The sequence below is a fragment of the Neovison vison genome, chromosome 12, assembly GCF_020171115.1.
Source record: "Neovison vison isolate M4711 chromosome 12, ASM_NN_V1, whole genome shotgun sequence".
NCBI lineage: Eukaryota > Metazoa > Chordata > Mammalia > Carnivora > Mustelidae > Neogale > Neogale vison.
Window position 1 is genome coordinate 19,972,134 of NC_058102.1, and position 20,621 is coordinate 19,992,754.

At 38.2% G+C, this 20,621-nt stretch overlaps 1 pseudogene; it reads right to left on the reverse strand.

The window, feature by feature from the left end:
- Positions 1 to 7,887: 7,887 nt before the first annotated feature.
- LOC122890865 lies at positions 7,888 to 10,288 on the reverse strand (annotated as a pseudogene).
- Between the last annotated feature and the right edge of the window lie 10,333 nt (positions 10,289 to 20,621).

The window sequence follows — 20,621 nt, forward strand, 5'->3', positions numbered from 1 at the left end:
ACATACCCTTGCCAAAAACTTAATTTTCTGTGGCCAGAGTAGTGCCTGGTGCCAAAGAGACCACAAATAAATGTTTCTTTTTTTTTTAACTTTCTATTTTGAAATAAGTCAAGATTTAAATAATTTTAAGAGTATTACAGATTTGGCAAATGTTAATGACTTGCTATATTTGCTTATCTTTTTTATTTATAGATGTATTTTCAAATCCTTTGACAGCAAGTTTTAGACATCATGGCTTTATGTCTAGATAGCTCAATGTATATGTCCTAAAAACAAGGACATTCTCTTATATAACTGTGAGATAATAGAAGATATATATTGGTCTCTGCCTCTGGTTTCTGACACAGAATTCCTGGAACTATTATAAGTTCCTAAGTGATAAGAGTAGTACGAACATCTTTTGTTCTATTGAAGTGACTCTGGGTGGACTCCTGGATGGCTCCTGGATAGGGGTAGTCACAAGAAAGACCTAGCCTTGATTAGAAGGTTGACATCTTCACCCCCAACTCCCAGTTCTCCAGAGAGGGGATAGGGGCTAGAAATGGAGTTAATATTTGATCATACCCATGTGAGGAAGCCTCCGTAAAAATCACAATAGTATGGGGTTTGGTGAGCTTCTAGATTGGTGAACATATCCACATTGGAGGGTGAAACACCCCAACGCTGTGGGGACAGAAGCTCTTATAATCAGAATCCTTCCAGACCTTTCCTTATGTGTGTCTTCATCTGGCTATTCATCTGTATCCTTTATAATATCCTTGAATGAACTCATAAATGTTAAGTGTTTCCCTAGTTCTGTGAGCCTCTCTAGCAAATTAATCAAATCCAAGGAGAGGGTCACTAGGACCTCCAGTGTATAACTGCCTGGTCAGAAACACAGGTGACAGCCTGGGCTTATGATTGGCATCTGGACTGAACCCTTACGTGTGGGATCTCACACTATCTCAGGTAAATAGTGTCAGAATGGAGTTAAATTGTAGGACACTCAGTTGGTGTCACAAAGAATTACTTGGTGTGGGGGAAAAAATCTCCACACATCTGGTGGCCAGAAGTGTTTTGTGTGAGCAATAAAGGAGACTCACAGGGAAGAAACACATAGGTGGAAAACTGAGGTTTTTCCTTTCAGCAACCTTGATATGATGACCTTCAAACAGCTGTCTCTGATATCCATTGCAGGGACTAATTAAAATAATAACAATCACTAATTTTTGTTTAACACTTACTTTGTGCTAGGTCAAGAATTAGTAAGTCTTTATTACATTCATTGTTTTGTTTAATCCTCATTACAGGCAAATGAACTGCCAACAACTCTCATTATGATCAGTTTCCAAAGGAAGAAACTAAAGGATTAGTTAATTTGCTCAAGGTCATAATTGCTAAGTGGGATCAGAGATTTGAACCAACATGTCAGGTGCTAAAGCCTGTGCTCCTAGCCGCTCTGACTTAATCTTACCTATGTGATCCATCAGAGTAAGGCTTTGAAGAACAACAGATTGGTTTTTAATAATAAGAAGTATAAAATCCATTTGTGTGATGATAAATGACCTCAATTTAGCTATTCAGTTGAAAAAGTGTCTATTGTTAATGTCACCAGTAGTGGAGAAAACTGAGACCATGTGTATCCTGATGAGACACTGAGAACACAATATGTGCAACATTTCTGCCCAAAGTTCCTGATCTGAATCTAATTGAAAGAAAACCTGAATTGAGTTTATGAACTCAAATTATGAAATAACTGGCCAGCACTCTTCAAAAATGCCTGTGCTATGATGGATAAAGAAAAACGGAGGAACTCCTCCAGACATAAGGGGATTAAGAGAACCACAAATGGCAATGTGTGATCTTGAATGGCCTCCTTGAAGCAAGGTTTTAAAGTGTTACAAAGAACATGGGCCCTTAAAACTTTCTCAACCTTTTTTGTCATGGGGGTGGGGCCATGTGATCAATTCTGGTCACAGGACTACAAGTGCAAGTCCCGCGTGCTGCTTCTGGACAGAGGTCCTCACGAGCTAGTGTACTGCCGCCATCTTGCTCTCACCCTGCCATCATGACCTTGGAGGCTGTATGTTCTAGGTGGAGTAGTTAGTTACAAGATGGGGATGGGTCGCCTATCACATATAGGATTCAAATGAATTAGAAGTAAATCCTTTTGCCTTAAGCCACTGAAATTTCAAAGTTTATATTTTACTATAGTAGGATCTAACATTTTGTTGATTAATTTAAGCAATATCCACATAATGTGTGTATATAATATCCACAAAAATGTGAATAATGATAATTATTCAAAAGACTAAGTATACTTTTGATTTTATCTTTACTGATAGTTGACTCTGTGTTTACTGATAGTCAACAAATATTTATTGAGTGCTGACTACAAGCCTGATTGTTCTGGTCAGTGGCAAGTGAAACCAGAATTCCTGTAATCATGGTAGTAATAGTCCAATGGGAGAGACAGGCATTCATTGAATAATGACATAAGTAGTTGCAAAATGCTCTGCTTGGAGGAAGAGAGAGGACAAGAGGGCTACGAGAGTCTGTAACTGAGAAATGTGCTCTATCACTAGCTGGGTGAGCTTGGGTACCTTGGCTTGGCAGCCAAGGTGGGTGGGAAGCAGGGAAGCAGGCTCCCTGCTGAGCAGAGAGCCCAATGTGGGGCTCAATCCCAGGACCCTGGGATCATGACCCAAGCTGAAGACAGAAGCTTTAACCCATTGAGCCACCCAGGCGTCCCCCTGTATGAATGCTTTTTAAGTGAGAAAAAAACCAATTTAGCAGAAACACTGGCTAGCAGATAAGGCAACGTGACTTCTTTTCAAACCACTAATTTAAATCTAATACTGTTAGGCAGTCTCTCTCAATGTTTTTGCTGAAACTTTGGAATAATGCTTACTAATCATCTTCAGGGGAACTTTGTGAACTATGAGTAAGCAAGTTTCATTGAGTAAGAAAGGCAGGAGGTTTATGTCCATTTAGCAAAGATGAGCCTCTCTGGGGTAGAATTTGAAAAGTACCAATAGAAAGCTGCAAGAGGGAGAAATATCTCCTCCACTAGTTACCTGAAACCTTATAATATTCATGACTTCAGAAAATGTTTGAATTACAATGAAAGTATTAGTTGGGGAGAACACTTACTAATAATTTCTTTTTTCCTAATACTTGAGTGTGCATGTGTTGTAATAGTTGGAAGTCACTAAGGAATAAATGAAGGAAAGAGCACAGAAAGATCTAGAACTTGAGAGACTTGGCCAGAGACTTGGGTCTGAATGCACAGAGGTTAGTATCTCTAGGAGGGCCCTTGCTGCAAGGCAGAAGAGACAACCCGAATGAAGGATCAAGGAATAATATTACTTGGTACTGTTGCCAAGGGCTGATAATCAACACCTGGCATATTCATAACCAAATAAACTTATTACTTAATACCAAGCACTATAATAATGTGAAATACTGGTATTACACAGTCTAAGGAAAGAAATACAGTCCAAGTACTTTAAGCCAGAGAAGAAAGGGGTGTGATCTTTTTTTCCCTGAAGTGACTGGAGGTCTTTGCTATGAATTTCATAACATCTGTATACCCTAGATAGGTGTCAAAGAGGAAAAGGACAGAAAAAATTAGCACTAAGTTCAATTCATGTGACTTTGTTTCCCACGTTGATGCCAGCGAAAAAGCCAATACATAGCTGCAAAATAACTGAAAAAAAAAAAAATACATGACTAAGCAAAACTGATATTAATAAGTCAGTTCTTCTTTTTGTAAAGGACTCGAAACTTGCTAACATAATAGGAGCAGTTTTCTCATGCCCAAGGCACCATTTTCACATCCCACATTTTGCCAGTTTGGTATTTCCTTCCTTATTGCTTAAAAGAGTGTCAGAATTTTTGAAAGGAGAGAAGAATTCAATTAAAATGCATGTAAACTCTTCTTTAAGAATTCTGGTAGAACAAGAAGAATGTTAAAAATCAGAAACAATTGAATATAAGGGTGTTTGTTTTTGTTTTTTGTGTTTTGAGAAGGCAAGGAACTCTGGTTAATATTCTATATCCTTAGGGGAAAATGTTGTAATTGTGTTAAAAGTAAGTATGAATTTTTTCATTCATTGAAGCATAATAATTCACTTTATTTCATATGATTCTTGTGTTGTCTCAAACGAAAGGTCCACATGTAGCTTATAAGGAATTTAAGGAAAAAAGAAAAAAATTTCCCCATAATAATACATTTGTCTTTTTACAAAGGGACATTGGGGATCCAGTGATTTTTCCAATCTTTTTCTTTTTCTTTTTTATTTTTTAGCAGAAGAACTGATTTCTATAATAAACTCTCATTTGGAAGATCAACACATAAAACACATGAATACTACTCTTGAGAGAGGGGACTGAAGACCCCAATCCAATGTCAATCCAGTACTCATTTCAAATGAAATTTCTTTGATTCATTACTTTATCACCAGAGTCCAGCAGAAAATCTGGCATATAGTAGGGCCTTGATATATATTTGTTGAAGGAATATATTATGTTGCCTCAGTCAATGACAGAGAGAGGCAATCCCTTATAATATACATTAGACAATTTATAAAAATAAATAACTAATAATAGAAACTATTATTTAGTGTATTACTTTTAATAGCAATTGGCCAGGTAATAGTTGGCCTTAAAATACGTTTTAGTAGTAGGCAAAGCAGTGTGAATTCATTTTCATTTGAGAAGTGTATTTTGAGTTCAACAGTGCTGAAGTGAACTGGAAGGATCAAGTAGCGGCTGCCCACTTTGCCCAGACACTGTTCCCCAGTCCTTGTATGACTGGCTCCTTCTCATCTTTCACCCTTCAGGCTTCAGCTAAAATGTCACCTCCTTCAAGACCTTCCCTGACCCTTCCATCTAAAATAGCCCCTTCTACCCAGTTAGTTACATTTGATCACATTACCCTACCCATTTCCTCCATAGCATTTATTGCAGTCTACACATAGCTTGTTTATTTATTTGTTTATATGCTGAACACAACACATTCTCCTTTGCAGGGGCGTACCCAGGACTAAACACAGTGGCTGTCCTATCACCTAGCTCAATGATATCTGTTCAATGAATGGATAAATAAATAACTAAACATGTGTAGTGTCCAAGTGCACACACCTGCCTGTGATGAACTTAGAATTTAAAAGGAGGAAAGGAGCCCCTGGGTAGCTCAGCTGGTTAAAGCCTCTGCCTTCGGCTCGGGTCACGATCCCAGGGTCCTGGGATTGAGCCCCACATCGGGCTTTCTGCTCAGCAGGGAGCCTGCTTCCTCCTCTCTCTCTGCCTGCCTCTTTGCCTACTTACGATCTCTGTCAAATAAATAAATAAAATCTTTAAAAAAAAAAAAAAGAGGGACATTTGGCTGTCTCGCTTGATAGAGCATTTGACTTTTGATCTCAGGTCCTGAGTTCAAGCCCCATGTTGGGTGTAGAGATTACATAGAAAAAAGGAGGAAAGGGGTACCTGGGTGGCTCAGTGGGTTAAGCCTCTGTCTTCGGCTCGGGTCATGATCTCAGTGTCCTGGGATTGAGCTTCGCATTGGGCTCTCTGCTCAGCGGGGAGCCTGCTTCCCCCTCTCTCTCTACCTGCCTCTCTGTCTACCTGTGATCTTTGTCTGTCAAATAAATAAATAAAATCTTTAAAAAATGAAAAAAGAAAAAAGAAGGAAAGAAAGAATTTAAAAGGAGTTTGGGTTCAGGTTTTGATTGTAATGGCTGGGAATGGAGGAGTTCCCCAACCCTGGTGAGGGAATCTGGAGAAATAGAAGACTTTAAAATCAGTTAATATCAGCTTCCTGCTTGAAAACAATAGACCCACTTTTTTCCATCTTTGATACTTATCCTCACTTTTCTCAGTTGTAAATGACAATAACAACATCAATTTTCAAGTCCATTAATAAAGAGTCAACTTTAGGGTGCCTGACTGGCATGTGTCTTTTGGTGTCCGGGTTGTGAGTTTGAACCCCACGTTGGGTTTAGAGATTACGTTAAAAAATAAACTTTAAAAACAGAACAAAACCGGGGCACCTGTGTGGCTCAGTTGTTTAAGCGTCTGGTTCTTGATCTCAGTTCAGGTCTTGATCTCAGCATCGTGATTTCAAGCCCCATGTTGGGCTCCTCACCAGTGTGGAGCCTACTTATGTAGATAAATAAACATTAAAAAAACAAAACAAAAAACTCAATTTTGATGTCCGTTACTAAACGTCTCTTTTTCCCATGCATGCCAATAAGGCTCATGGGAGGAAAGAGGATTCTACGGGAGCTCTTCATTGTGTGTGTTTAGCGGTGGGAGTGGGGGGTGTGTGTGTGACTTGTCTTAAACTAAGGAATATAGTTTCATTAAATGGAGTGAGACCTAACTCGGAATATCTGGACTTTAGCTGAAGAGGGTCTACCAGGGATCTCCTTGCATGAAAAACCCCTGAGCTTCATAGAAGACTTATTCCAAGGAAATTACTGTAGAAGAAAGCCAATTTTGAGTGTTGCATGTTGTTTATCACTCAGATTTGTGCATCATTTCAGAGCCAATAACTAGATAAGTGGCTTTGACACAAAAGTTTTAGTGGAACTGGGTAGGAGAAGAGATGTTGTGCAGAATATCATGGTATGAACTTTTCTGTGTGATGGCACCAAAGGGTTCACCTATGTCTCTCATCTCTTGGAGTCTGAGAGGACCTATCTGTGGGATACGCAAGGCAAGAAGCTGGAAATCTTCTAGTCACATATAAAGAATGAGACAAAGAAACACTGTCTATTGATGTTAATGAATTTTTACCTTTTCATTTCACTTTTTTCTCCTGTTCTTCTGCAGTTGAACATTTCGCCACTGTTTAAAAAGAGTGAGGTAAATTTATGTGTATTGATACAGAGCATGTGCCAAGATACATTATTGTTAAGTTTTAAAAGATACAGAACAGTGTGAATATTATGCTACCATGTAGATTAAGGGAAGCATACATATACAAGTGTACTTTGGAGATATTGCAGATTTAGTTCCAGATCACTACAGTAAAGCAAATATCATAATAAAGCAAGTAAAATAAAGTTTTTGGTTTCTCTGTCTATATAAAAGTTGTGTTTAATCATACTATAGTCTACTAAGTGGGCAATAGCTTTATGTCCTAAAAAAAAAATGTGTATTTGCTACAAACAAGGTGAGGTTGAGGAGCACCAACCTCCATACAGTCAAAAACCCACAAAATAACTTGTCTCCTCCAAAATTTAACTCCTAATAACCTATTATTGACCAGATGCCTTACTGACAACAATAGTTAATTAACACACATTTTGAATATTATATATATTATGTACTATATTCTTATAATAAAGTAAGCTAGAGAAAAGAGAATGTTATTAAGAAAATGACAAGGAGGGGTTCCTGGGTGATTCTTTTGGTTAAGTGTCGACTTTTGATTTTGGCTCAGGTCATGATCTCATGGTTGTGAGACTGAGCCGTGTGTCAGGCTCACATGCTGGGCATGGAGCCTGTTTAAGATTCTCTCTCTCCCTCTCCCTCTAGCTCTCTCAAAATAAATAAATAAATAATCACAAGGAAGAGAAAATTGTTTATAGTACTGTACTGTATTTGTCAAAAAAATCCACATGTAGGGGCACCTGGGTGGCTCAGTGGGTTAAGCCACTGCCTTCGGCTCAGGTCATGATCTCAGGGTCCTGGGATCGAGGCCCGCATCGGGCTCTCTTCTCAGCAGGGAGCCTGCTTCCCTCTCTCTCTCTGCCTGCCTCTCCATCTACTTGTGATTTCTCTCTGTCAAATAAATACATAAAATCTTTAAAAAAAATCCACATGTAAATGGACCTGTGTAGTTCAAAACCATGTTGTTCAAGGGTCAACTGTACATAACTTATTTATTGATTAGAAGTCCTAACCATCATCTGAGTTTTCAGCAAGTCATAATCTTTTTGTTGGTGGAGGTCTTGCCTTAATACTGATGACTGCTGACTGATCAGGCTGGTGTTTGTAGAAAGACAGGGTGGCTGTGGCAATTTCTTTTCTTTTCTTTTTTTTTTTTTTTAAGATTTATTTATTTATTTGACAGAGATCACAAGTAGGCAGAGAAACGGGCAGAGAGAGACGGGGGAAGCAGGCTCCCTGCCGAGCAGAGAGCCGGATGTGGGGCTCAATCCCCGGACCCTGAGATCATGACCTGAGCCGAAGGCAGAGGCATAACCCACTGAGCCACCCAGGCGCCCCTGTGGCAATTTCTTAAAATAAGATGACAGTGAAGTTTATTACACTGATTGACTCTTCCATTTACAAATGATTTCTCTGTAGCATGTGATGCTGTTTGGTAGCATTTTAGTCACAGCAGAACTTCTTTCAAAATTGGAGTCAATCCTATCAAACCCCCCCCCCGCTATTGCTTTATCAACTAAGTTTATGTAATGTTCTAAGTCCTTTGTTGTAATGTCAACAATCTTCACAGCATCTTCACAAGGAGCAGATTACATTTCAAGAAACCACTTTCTTTGCTCATCCATAAGAGGCAATTCCCCATCAATAAAGTCTTACCATGAGATTGCAGCAATTCAGTCACATCTTCAGACTCCACTTCTAGTTCTCTTGCTTTTTCTACTCCATCTGCAGTTACTTTCTCCACCGAAGCCTTGAACTCCTCAAAGTCATTCATAAGGGTTGGAATTAACTTCTTCCAAACTTCAGTTAATGTTGACTTTTGATCTCTTCTCATGAATTCCAATTTTTAAAAGATTTTATTTATTTATTTGACACAGAGAGAGAGAGAGAGAGAGAGAACTCAAGTAGGCAGAGAGGCAGGCAGAGAGAGAGAGAGGGAAGCAGGCTCCCTGCCAAGCAGAGGGCCGAATGCCGGGTTCAATCCCAGGACCCTGATCATGACCTGAGCCCAAGGCAGAGGCTTAACCCTCTGAGCCACCCAGGCACCCCAAGAATTCCAAATGTTCTTAATGGCATCTAGAATGATAAATTCTTTCCTTTGCCCTAATCCATCAGAGGAATCACTATGGCAACTATAGACTTGCAATATTTATTTCTTCAATACTAAGGCTTTTTAAGGTCTCAATTATTTCCTGATCTATAGGCTGCAGAATGGATGTTGTGTTAACAGGCATGAAAATGACATTTATCTCATTGTCCATCTCCATCAGTGAACTTGGATGACCAGGTGCATTGTCAATGAGCAGTACTGTTTTGAAAGGAATCCTTTTTTTATGAGCAGTGGTTCTCAACGGTGAGCTAGAAATATTTAAAAAATCATGCTGTAAACAGATGTACTAGCATCCAGACTTTGTTGTTCCATTGATAGAGCACAGGCATAGTAGATCTAGAATATCTATTAAGGGCCCTTGGATTTTCAGAATAATACATGAATATTGACTTCAACGTAAAGCTGAGAGCTACATTAGTCCCTACCAAGAGAGTCAGACTGTTCTTTGAAATGTTTGGGTGAGGGGTGCCTGGGTGGCTCAGTGGGTTAAAGCCTCTGCCTTTGGCTTAGGTCATGATCCCATGGTCCTGGGATCAAGCCCCGTATCGGGCTCTCTGCTCAACGGGGAGCCTGCTTCTTTCACTCTCTCTCTCTCTCCCTGCCTCCCTCTCTGCCTACTTGTGATCTCTGTCAAATAAATTAAAAAAATTTTAAAAATTAAAAAAAAATGTTGGGGTGAGGCATTGATTTCTCTTCTCTAGCTAAGAAAGTTCTAGATGGCATCTTTTTTCAATAGAAGACTGTTTTGTCTACATTGAAAATCTGTTTAGTGCAGCCACCTTCATTAATTGTCTTAGCTAGATTTTCTGGATAACTTTCTGCAGCTTCTGCATTGGCACTTGTTGTTCACCTTGCAATTTTATGTTGTGGAGATCCCTTCTATCCTTAAACCTCATGAACTAACTTCTGCTAGCTTCAAATTTCCTTTTGTAGCTTCCTCACCTCTGTGAGCCTTCATAGAACTGGAGAGGTAAGGCCTTGCTCTGGAGTAGGCTTTAGCTTAAGGGAACATTGTGGCTGGTTTGATGGATCCAGATCATTAAAACTTTCTCCATATTAGCCATAAAGCTGTTTCATTTTCTTATCATTTGTGTGATCATTAGAGAAGCCCTTTTCATTTCCTTTATGAACTATTCTGTTGCATTCACAACTTGGCTAACTATTTGGTACAAGAGGCCTGGCTTTTGGCCTATCTTGGCTTTCGACAATGCCTTTCTCACTAAGCTTAATCATTTCTAGTTTTTGATTTAAAATGAGACAAATATGACTCTTCCTTTCACTTGAATACATAGAGACCATTGTAGGGTTATTAACTGGCCTAATTTCAATATGGTTATCTCAGGGAGTAGGGAGGCCCAAGGAGAGGAAGAGACGTGGAACAGTTGGTTAATGGAACATGGTTAATGGAACAGTCAGAACATTATCAATTAAGTTTGCTGTCTTGTAAGGAAGGGCAGTGTTCATGGGGCCCCCCAAAACTTATAATAGTAACATCAAAGATCACAGATCACCATAACAAATATAACAATAATGAAAAAGTGTGAAGTATTATGAGAAACACCAAAATGTGACACAGAAACACGAAGTGAGCAAATACAGTTGGAAGAATAGTGCTGATAGGCTTGCACTATGCAGGGTTGCCATAAACCTTCAAATGGTAAAAAACACAAATATCTGCCAAATGCAGTAAAGTGAAGCACAAGAAAGTGAGATGTGCCTGTACATGTGTATATGCATAGAATACATTTTGAAGGATACCTAAAACTCTTTACAGTGATTAATTCTGAGAAATGACTCTAGATATGGAAGTCAGTGTAGGAGAGAGACTTTACATCCTTCACCCTTTTGTACACTTGAACTTACTTTTTTGGATATATAAACATATATAACTTTTTAAAAGCTATGCATTGCAAAGAATAAAATTTAAGTTGAAAATGACTGATAAATTGGTCTAAACTTCCTCATATTGATTACTACTATCTGTCCCAAATAAAAGGAGAAGAACACACCATTTAGAAAATATTTAAGGTGCCTGGGTGGCTCAGTCCTTAAGCATCTGCCTTCGGCTCAGGTCTTTATTCCAGAGTTCTGGGATCAAGTCTCACATTGAGCTCCTGCTCAGCAGGGAGTCTACTTCTCCCTTTATCCCTGCTCATGATCTCTGTCTTTCAAATAAATAAAATCTTTTTTTCAAATAAAGTCTTTTAAAAAAGAACATAATATGTAAATATTTTCATATACATATAAACATAAATATAAATATAAATTATAAATAATAAGGACATTTCTTATTTTGGGTAGGTCAGTTTCTTTCTTAGTAGCAGAACCTAGCAATTCTGCTTAAGAAGTCTGGTTCTCATGCCAAAGAACTTGGAATCCAATCTTAGCTCTACCAACTACTAGCTCTGTACCATGGGTAAACTACTTAACCCATCTAAGCTTCATTTCTTTCTTTCTTTCTTTAAAATGTGGGAGCAGTGCCTGGGTGGCTTAGTTGGTTAAGTGTCTACGTTTGGCTCAGGTCATCATCCCAGAGTCCTGGGATCAAGTTCTGCATTGGGCACCTGCTCAGTGGAGAGCCCATTTCTCCCTCTCTGTCTGCTGCTCCCCCTGCTTGTGCCCTCTCTGCCCCAAATAATTACATAAAATCTTAAAAAAAAAAAAAAGTGGGAGGGGTGCCTGGGTGGCTAACTCTGTTAAATCTCTGCCTTTGGCTCAGGTCATGATCCTGGGGTCCTGGGATCTAGCCTCATGTCTGGCTCACTGCTCAATGGGGAATCTGCTTCTCCCTCTCTCCCTTCTGGTCATACTTTCTCTCTCAAATAAATAAATAAAATATTTTTTTAAATATGGGAGAATAACAAACAGTATGCTTTTTACAGAGTTATCAAAATGGAATGAAGTAAAACAGTTAAAGAGATTAGCACACTGACTGACCCAAAGTAAATATTTGATAATTTATATTAGAAAGTGCATATGATGAAAATGAAGGGCAATAATGGGAAAAATTCATGGGGAAAGTCAATATTTGTTACCCTTTTTGAAAAATGTGGACATCCAGTGACAAATATGGATAATAAGACACATTTAGAAAAGTACCATTTGTGTAATTACCATCTAGTCATTTCTAGCCAGTGGTTGAAGTTTGACTCTATCAAGGATGGCCGACTCTTGAGAGCTGAGCGGGGTATGGATAAACCGGCAGGGCTCCCCAGCCAGCCCAGAAGAGACTGGGCCACCTCTTTCATCTATGTGTGGTTTTTGTTTTTTTTTTTTTTTTTTTTTTTAAAGATTTTATTTTATTTATTTGAGAGAGAGAGACAGTGAGAGAGAGCACGAGCGAGGAGAAGGTCAGAGAGCGAAGCAGACTCCCCTATGGAGCTGGGAGCCTGATGTGGGACTCGATCCCGGGACTCCAGGATCACGCCCTGAGCTGAAGGCAGTCGTCCAACCAACTGCACCACCCAGGCGTCCCTATGTGTGTTTCTTGATGCTCTCACTACTCATAGTTTTTCCATGTCTCACTTAAAAAGGTGAAAAGGGCCATCATGGAATGAAGAGAAGGAGAAGAGTTCAAGCTTGACTAACTATGAACTGGGTAACCTCAGGGCCACAATATTCCCATTTATAAAATTAGGAGACTGGCTCCGGAGATCTCAAGTGTTCTTCCAGATTCTATAGAGATGATACTTTTTCCCCCAAAGATTTCATTTTAAGTAATCTCTACATCCAACGTGGGGCTCGAACCCACAACCCTGAGATCAAGAGTCGCATGCTCTACTGCCTGAGCCAGGTACCTCAAGAGAGAGAACAATTTTTAAGAATAACAAAAGCTCCTTCTTAGTCCTACTGGTTTCCATCAATTGTATATCCTGTGTTGCTCCATTCTGCTGAACTCAGATTGGGAGGTGACAGAGCTTTGCAAAGTCTGAACTAAAAATAACCTCTTCCCATAAATATTTTATCAGAGCTAGAGTGGTAAATAAAAAATGATTAAAATTTTATAAAAAGTCTGCTGAGATATTTTACTTCATTATTTGTTTTGTGGGGAGGAGTTTCCATCAGAGGTGGGTAAACTAAGTTAAGAATGGAAATCGTTTGGAGTTTAAATAAAACAAACTGATATAGATTATTAAAACCTACTAACAATGAGATTCATTGTGATTACTATCTCCACTCAAGCCATACAGTACTTCTACTAGGTATGCTCATTCAACTCATATTTTCTAACACTTTGCAGAAATGTTATACTTTATGCATAATCATGATTAAAGTGTTTTATATTTGTGGAGCTGGCACTTTACAGTCTACCAAGAAATTTTTATAGTTTGGTAACTTACAACCAAAACATCTGCCTGATCAGGAATTTGATAATATACAATATAGCTCTTTTCTTTGTCAAAAATAATAAATGGATATTTGAGTTAAAGTCTATCTTATAAAACAAATACTGCAAGTTAAAAAAAAAAACTTTAATAGAAATGCAAAGTAGGGTACTATGTTCTGAAATGCCTCTAACTTTTTTCCCACAATAGTGAGTTAGGCAATATTCAAAGAACTTCCTTATTTTAACTTTAAAATTTAAAAACAACTTCTCTAAATCAATAATAAAGACTTTGTTTTTCACCAGAGTTCGCTTCATTATTTGATATATAACATAGTGTTGGGTGTAAGGCAGGTTGTTTAACCAGGCTATTGAAATCATGATATAATACTAATTCTTATTCTATAGGAGCAACCTCTTACTCTATATAATGCCAAGTTCCTACATGTAATATATTATGCATATCTGGTTTTGGGAATTGGGACAGAAACCAGTGGCAGCCATTTTCATCGTTTCAGAAACTGCAGAGAGAAATTTGAGTTTTAATATAACTCATTTTAGGTATTTTGATATCATTTATTTTTGAAAGATCAAATTGTTTAGATTGAATTGCCTCATGTAAGTAGACTGTGGAAATTCCATATTAGATCTTTCCTCCATATTCTAAAAAACAATATAGTACAGTAAAACATTTGATTTCTCTTTGGAGTAGTAATGTTGAAGTGAGTCATTCGTTCATTCATTCATTTATTCAACAATGATTTGTTGAGTACTTCCCATATGTGAGGCATTATGTTAAGCCTTATAGTAAAGAAAACTAACTGGGTACTTGCATACATACAAGAGCCAATAATGAACCAATTATCTGCAGATGATGGGTCAAACACCAAGCACCAACATAATAGATACTTTATTTATTTTTTTTTAAAGATGTATTTATTTGAGAGAGAGAGAGAGAGAGAAAGCACACAGCAGCGGGGAGGGACAGGCAGAGGGAGAAGCAGACTCTCTGCTGAGCAGGGAGCCCATTGCTGGACTCCATCCTGGGATGACCTGAGCCAAAGGCAGTCGCTTAACCAAAACTGAGCCACCCAGGTGCCCAACAATAAATATTTTAATAGAGTGAAAAAAGATTGAGTAGGGGCACTAGGGCAGTCAGAGAAATCCTTGCCCAGGAGTAAGTGCTTTGAAAAGATATGTTGGATTCATACAGGAGGATGCATGGAGAAAGCATCCCAGGGAGGAGAAGCAATATAGAAAATGTTATAGTTTCAGTCACACAGAAGGCATGTCCAGAAGATAAAACAAAGTTGTAGAGGACAGCCTTATAATTCCTTGAAGGGTGGTCAGTGGACCAATAGCATTAACATCCCCGGGAGCTTGTAGAAACACAGGATCAGAGTCTGATCCCACATGTTCAGGATCTATGGGTGCTTTGTATACATATATTAAAGGTTGAGAAGCTGTAATCTAGTCCAATCCTTCATTTTGCAGAGGAATCGGAACCACAGAGCAGTGGGTGCCTTCCCTGATCATAGTGCTAAACTTTACTTCAGAACCAAAATTAGAGAGTCCTGGAAACTGTGAGTTTCCCCCCAATTCATAGTGTTTGCCTAATCTAGAGAGGGGTAATAAGCTGGACCTGAGTGTGGAAGTATTTGAATGCCCAGTTAAGAAGCTCAGGCCTCAGGGTGCCTGGGCGGCTCAGTGGGTTAAGCCTCTGCCTTCGCTCCAGGTCATGGTCTCAGGGTCATGGGATTGAGCCCTACATCAGGCTCTTTGCTTAGCAGGGAGCCTGCTTCCCCCCATCCTCTCTGCCTGCCTCTCTGCCTACTGTGATCTCTCTCTCTGTGTGTCAAATAAATAAATAAAATCTTAAAAAAAAAAATCTCAGGCCTCATCCATTCATGAATTTAACAGACATTTACTGAACTCCAATGTAGTAGCATTGGGGATACAGAGAATAAGAAAGGCCCTGCCCTTAAAAGCTTCACAGTCTCCTGGAAAAGTAAATAACCAACAATTACAAACATCTTTCTAAAATGAGTTTTAAAGGCTTATGATAGAGAAATTAACACGACTTTTATTCCGTTAACATTTACTGAGTACCTAGTACATGGTAGACTTTCATTTGAAGCAAAACGGTGGCATTCAGGGGTATCTGAGAGTGGGGAGAAACAGATAAATCAGTTAAGTGATTACTGCTTAAGAGTAGGAAGTAAAAGAAGAATGAATAGGGTTTGGTTACCGTGAGGCTGATGGATGGCCTAGAAAGGAGCAAGTCTGCATTAACCAGAGGTGTTAAGGCAAGACAGAATTTGGATCACTGAGCAGAGAAACAGGGAAATTGGGAGAATGAACCAGATTTAGGGGGCTTTGTTTGTTTTACTTTACTTTTCTTTTAGAAGAAAATGTAGGTGTAAATATTCGTAAGTTTGAATTAGGCAATAGTTTCTTAGATAGGATACCAAAACCACATGCTACAAAAGAAAAAACAGGTAAAATGGACTTCATCAAAATTAAAAGCTGTGCATCAGAGGACTCCATTAAGCGAAGACAACTCACAGAATTGGAAAAGTATTTGTAATCATATATTTGATACAGTTTTGGTATCCAGAATACATATAGAAAACTTCTGCAACTCAACAATAAAAAGAAAAATAACTCAATTAAAAAATAGGTAACAGATTTGAATATACATTTCTCCAAAGAAAATATACATATAGGCAAAAAGCACCTGAAAAGGTTGTTAGTTATCAGGAATTATTAGTTATCACAAATATTGAAATAAAAACCATAATGAGAGACCACTCTACACCTACTGTGATGGCCAGATTTTAAAAAGTGGAAAATAAGCATAAGTGAGGATGTGAAAAATAAGAACCCTCAAACTTGTTAGTGCAAATGTAAAATGGTGGAAAATACTTTCAGCAAACAATGCAGCTGGAAAACAGCTTGGTAGTTCCTCAAAAAGTGAAACACAGAAAAAAAAGTTAAACGCAAGAGTTACTGTATGATTTAGCAATTCCATTCCTAGGTATATACCCCACAAAACTGAAAACACCTATTCCTACAAAAACTTGTACACAAATGTTCATAGCAACATTATTCAAATAGCCAAAAGCGAGGACAACCCAAACATCCATCAACTGATGAATAAATAAAACATGTATATCCATTTAATAGAATATTATTCAGCCATAGAGAGTAATGAAGTGTTTGATAAATGCTGTAAATGAATGAACCCTGAAAACATTAGGCTAAGTAAAATAAGCCAGGCAAAAATTGGACAAATATTGTGTGGTCCCACTTATATGAAATATCTAGAATAGGAAAATAGATTAGAGGTTATAAGAGGCTAGGGGTGGGGTCAGCTGGGAATTATTGCTTAATGGGTACAGAGTTTTTGTTTGGGGTGATGAAAATGTTTTGAAATTTGGGTGATCATTGCAAACCTTGTGAATATAGTAAAAGTCACTTAATTGTATTTAACTTAAAAATTGTGAATTTTATTGTATGTGAATTACATCTCAATAAGAAAAATAGACCTTTATTTTTTAAAAAGATTTATATATTTTGAGAGAACAGAGGGGACAGAGGGAGAGGGAAAAAGAATCTTCAAGCAGACTCCCTGTTGAGCATGGAGCCCAACATGGGGCTCCATCTCATGACCCTGAGATCAAGACCTGAGACGAAATCAAGAGTTGGGTGCTTAATTGACTAAGCCACTCAGGCACTCCAAGAAAACAAGAAACAAAAAACAAAGAAACAAAAAAACCCTTAAAGAGAAATTTTCTGTTGACAAAATACATACCATTGAAAGGAAACATTTGAAATATAAATACACATCTTGCTTTGTGAAAATCAGTGCCTAGTTATGATTTCAAAAATGTTCCTTAGTTTAAAATACAATTATAAATACACAGTATGATAAACCCTTCTGAAGCTTATATTTATTATATATTCATATTTACTATATTTCATACGTTTCCACTTCATGGAATACAATCTGAGCAAAGAACGTAACTTCCACTAGGTAATGGAACATACAGAAATATTAAGTTTCCAGGTTTGGAAATTACAGATGCTTGAGTCATGGTCATGTGTTTGAAAATCAATTTACCAAATGTATAGATCATGGTTCAGTTACAGAAAGCATCTAGTTACTCCAGGTCTAGAAGTTAAATGTTCAGGGTTGCTGTCCCAGCTGTTTTTCTACTTCATCTGTAATTGAGGTGGATAGAATTGAGGTACCTCTTAGCTTTAAAATTCTGAACTTATTTGATCTTATCATGACTTTATAGTAAAAGGACTTTTGAACTTGTTTTAATTGCTTGGATTGCATTAAAACATTCGCATTTTAAAATTTAGCAAATTATTATTGGACCATGAGATTTGAAAAGGATTACCCACTCGGCTTTTAAGTGGACCAAATGAGTTCTGTCTATGGAGAATTAGTCTGAAGCAATACCACCACCTGGTGGCCTCTCCTCAAATAAGACAACCTTTGTGAAAATGGTAGTTTGGCCAAGAGGTTCTGGTGTAGCTATTTTAGAAAACACATTTAATTATATTGCACAATATACGTTTAAGTTAACTAACCTCATGGCATGGCCTTAAAAACTTATTTTATAATTCAACAAATATTTTAGTGCCCAAGTACAAGAAATATTGGCATTCACAGGATGTAATAGGTATAATAAATAAATGATAGTATATTTAGTGGCAAGTTCTAAAGAACATCAGGATGAGAAGGATGTTAGGTAGGTTGCAATTTTAGTTTTTATTTTTTTAAATGTTTTATTTATTTATTTGACAGATCACAAGTAGGCACAGAGGCAGGCAGAGGGAGGTGGGAGGGGGAGGCAGGCTCCCTGCTGAGCAGAGAGTTCAATGTGGGACTCGATCCCACGACCCTGGGATAATGACCCAAGCCAACGGCAGAGGCTTTAACCCACTGAGCCACCCAGGTGCCCCAGATTGCAATTTTATTTATTTATTTATCTATTTTTAAAAAATATTTTATTTATTTATTTGACAGACAGAGATCACAAGTAGGCAGAGAGGCAGGCAGGGTGGGGGGTGGGGAAGCAGGCTCCCTGCTCAGCAGAGAGCCCAATGTGGGGCTCGATTCCAGGACCCTGGGATCATGACCTGAGCTGAAGGCAGAGGCTTAACCCACTGAGCCACCCAGGCAGCCCCCCCCGCAATTGCAATTTCAAATAGAATGACATTTGAGCAAAACTCAAAAGGTGAGGTCAATTCTTTGTGCTTGTTTGAATAATAAAATTCCACAGACCTACAATCTAAATATTTAGCTTTAATTCCAGCATGGCACTATAAATTGTTTCCTTAAGTATTTGTTTTTAGTAAGCAGGAACTGTAATACTAGGCCAATATAATAAGAATGACTACATTTTAAAAAATGATATTGCCCTAAAGATAAGTATCTTTCCTAGATAATGACTGTCCTTAGTATCAGAAAAGATACAGGAAGTGAAAGTTTTGTTATCTAACTTTTCACAACCTTAAATTTTCCTTTACACTTTGAAAACTGTGTTTCTATAAAAGTAGGAACTGCTGTAGCCTTAGGAGTTGGGAACTGAGAGAAGGGAGGAGAAGGTAGAGCTGCGATGTTATCATCAATAAAGACTAGCCAAGCTTCTTCAAGCGGTTTATGGCTTTGCTTTTACAAATGTCTCAGCACTTTGTGAAACCATTTAAATTTTCTGTCCTAAGCATCCTTGGGTTAATGAGTGCACCTTGAGAGTAGGGATTGTTTTAGACTATTTAATAGGCACAGCATAAGGCCTTGAACATGGTCAGGAAAAGTTATTTTAGTTGTTCTAAATCTACATTAGAAAAAAATTTCTCAGTATTTGCAGATTTTTCTGTAGATCAAATGTTTCTGAGAATAAAGTTTTTGATGCAGCCAGGAAATGAGATCAAATCTTAATAGACAAGGCAAAGAGTTAAATGGATAAATTTTAAAAATTAAGTGTTTGGGGGCATCTGGATGGCTCAGTCTTAAGCATCTGACTCTTTGGCTCAGGTCATGATCTCACGGGCTCTGAGATTCAGCCCTGCCCTGAGGAGTGTGCTTGGAGAGTCTCTCCCTCTGCTCACCAACCCCTGCCCCCAAATGAGTAAATACATCTTCTTCCAGAAAAAAAAAAAAAAGCTTTTAAAAAGATTTTATTTATTTGAGAGAGAGAGAGAGAGTGAGCACAAGAAGGGGAGGGTCAGAGGGAGCAGACTCCCCGATGAGCAGAGAGCCTGATATAGGACTCAATCCCAGGACTCTAGGATCATGACCTGAGTTGAAGGCATTTGCTTAATCAACTGAGCCAGCCAAGTGCCCTAAAAATAAAGTTTTTGATCAAATCACCTAAAAGGTTTTTATTATACTGTTTCCATCATGACTTGTAATTAGGTGCTTAATACACCTTATAAAAGGCTGAAATGCTTTGGGTAAATTGGAAGGGGAGATGAACCATGAGAGACTATGGACTCTGAAAAACAGTCTGAGGGGTTTGAAGTGGCGGGGGGGTGGGAGGTTGGGGTACCAGGTGGTGGGTATTATAGAGGGCACAGCTTGCATGGAGCACTGGGTGTGGTGAAAAAATAATGAATACTGTTTTTCTGAAAATAAATAAATTGGAAAAAAAAATAAATAAATTAAAAAAAAAAGGCTGAAATGCCATCCAATAGTATTAACAATGCTTTTTCATCTGTATATAGCGCTTCAGTTTACTCAGTGTTCTCATATAGGTCTCATTTGCTTATTTGGTTCAGAATATGTGGTGCAAATATAAACTTTACAGTGTTATCTTTCCTTTCAGTTCTCCCTTAAAAGGAATTCATATTTTCAGACAATTATGTGCATTATACTGGAAACATAAATCTGGCATGGACAAAATCTGAAGTGGTAATGGACAAGATTTGCCAAGTGGCAGTAGCTCAGTGTAGGAAGATATGGACTGGAGGTGGATGAAGAACAGGTGAAAAAGGTCAGTGGAATCTCAGCCCACTAAGATCCAACAGCTGGGATAACATAATGCTTACAAAGCACAACCTTAAAAAGGTCTAGATGTTTAGATAAAGAGTGGCTCAACTCTCCCATAAATAAATAAACAATAAATAACAAATAAAACCGAACTTCTCCTTGTAAGGAAAATTTTTGTGAATTTATGATTGAGAAGCCAGGAAGGGAGGAGAGAGCAACAGGCAAATCTAGTTCAATGCCTAGGCAGCTGGAGAGAGCTGAAAATTGAAGTAAAAACGAAGCAGTCCATAAACGTCTTTTGA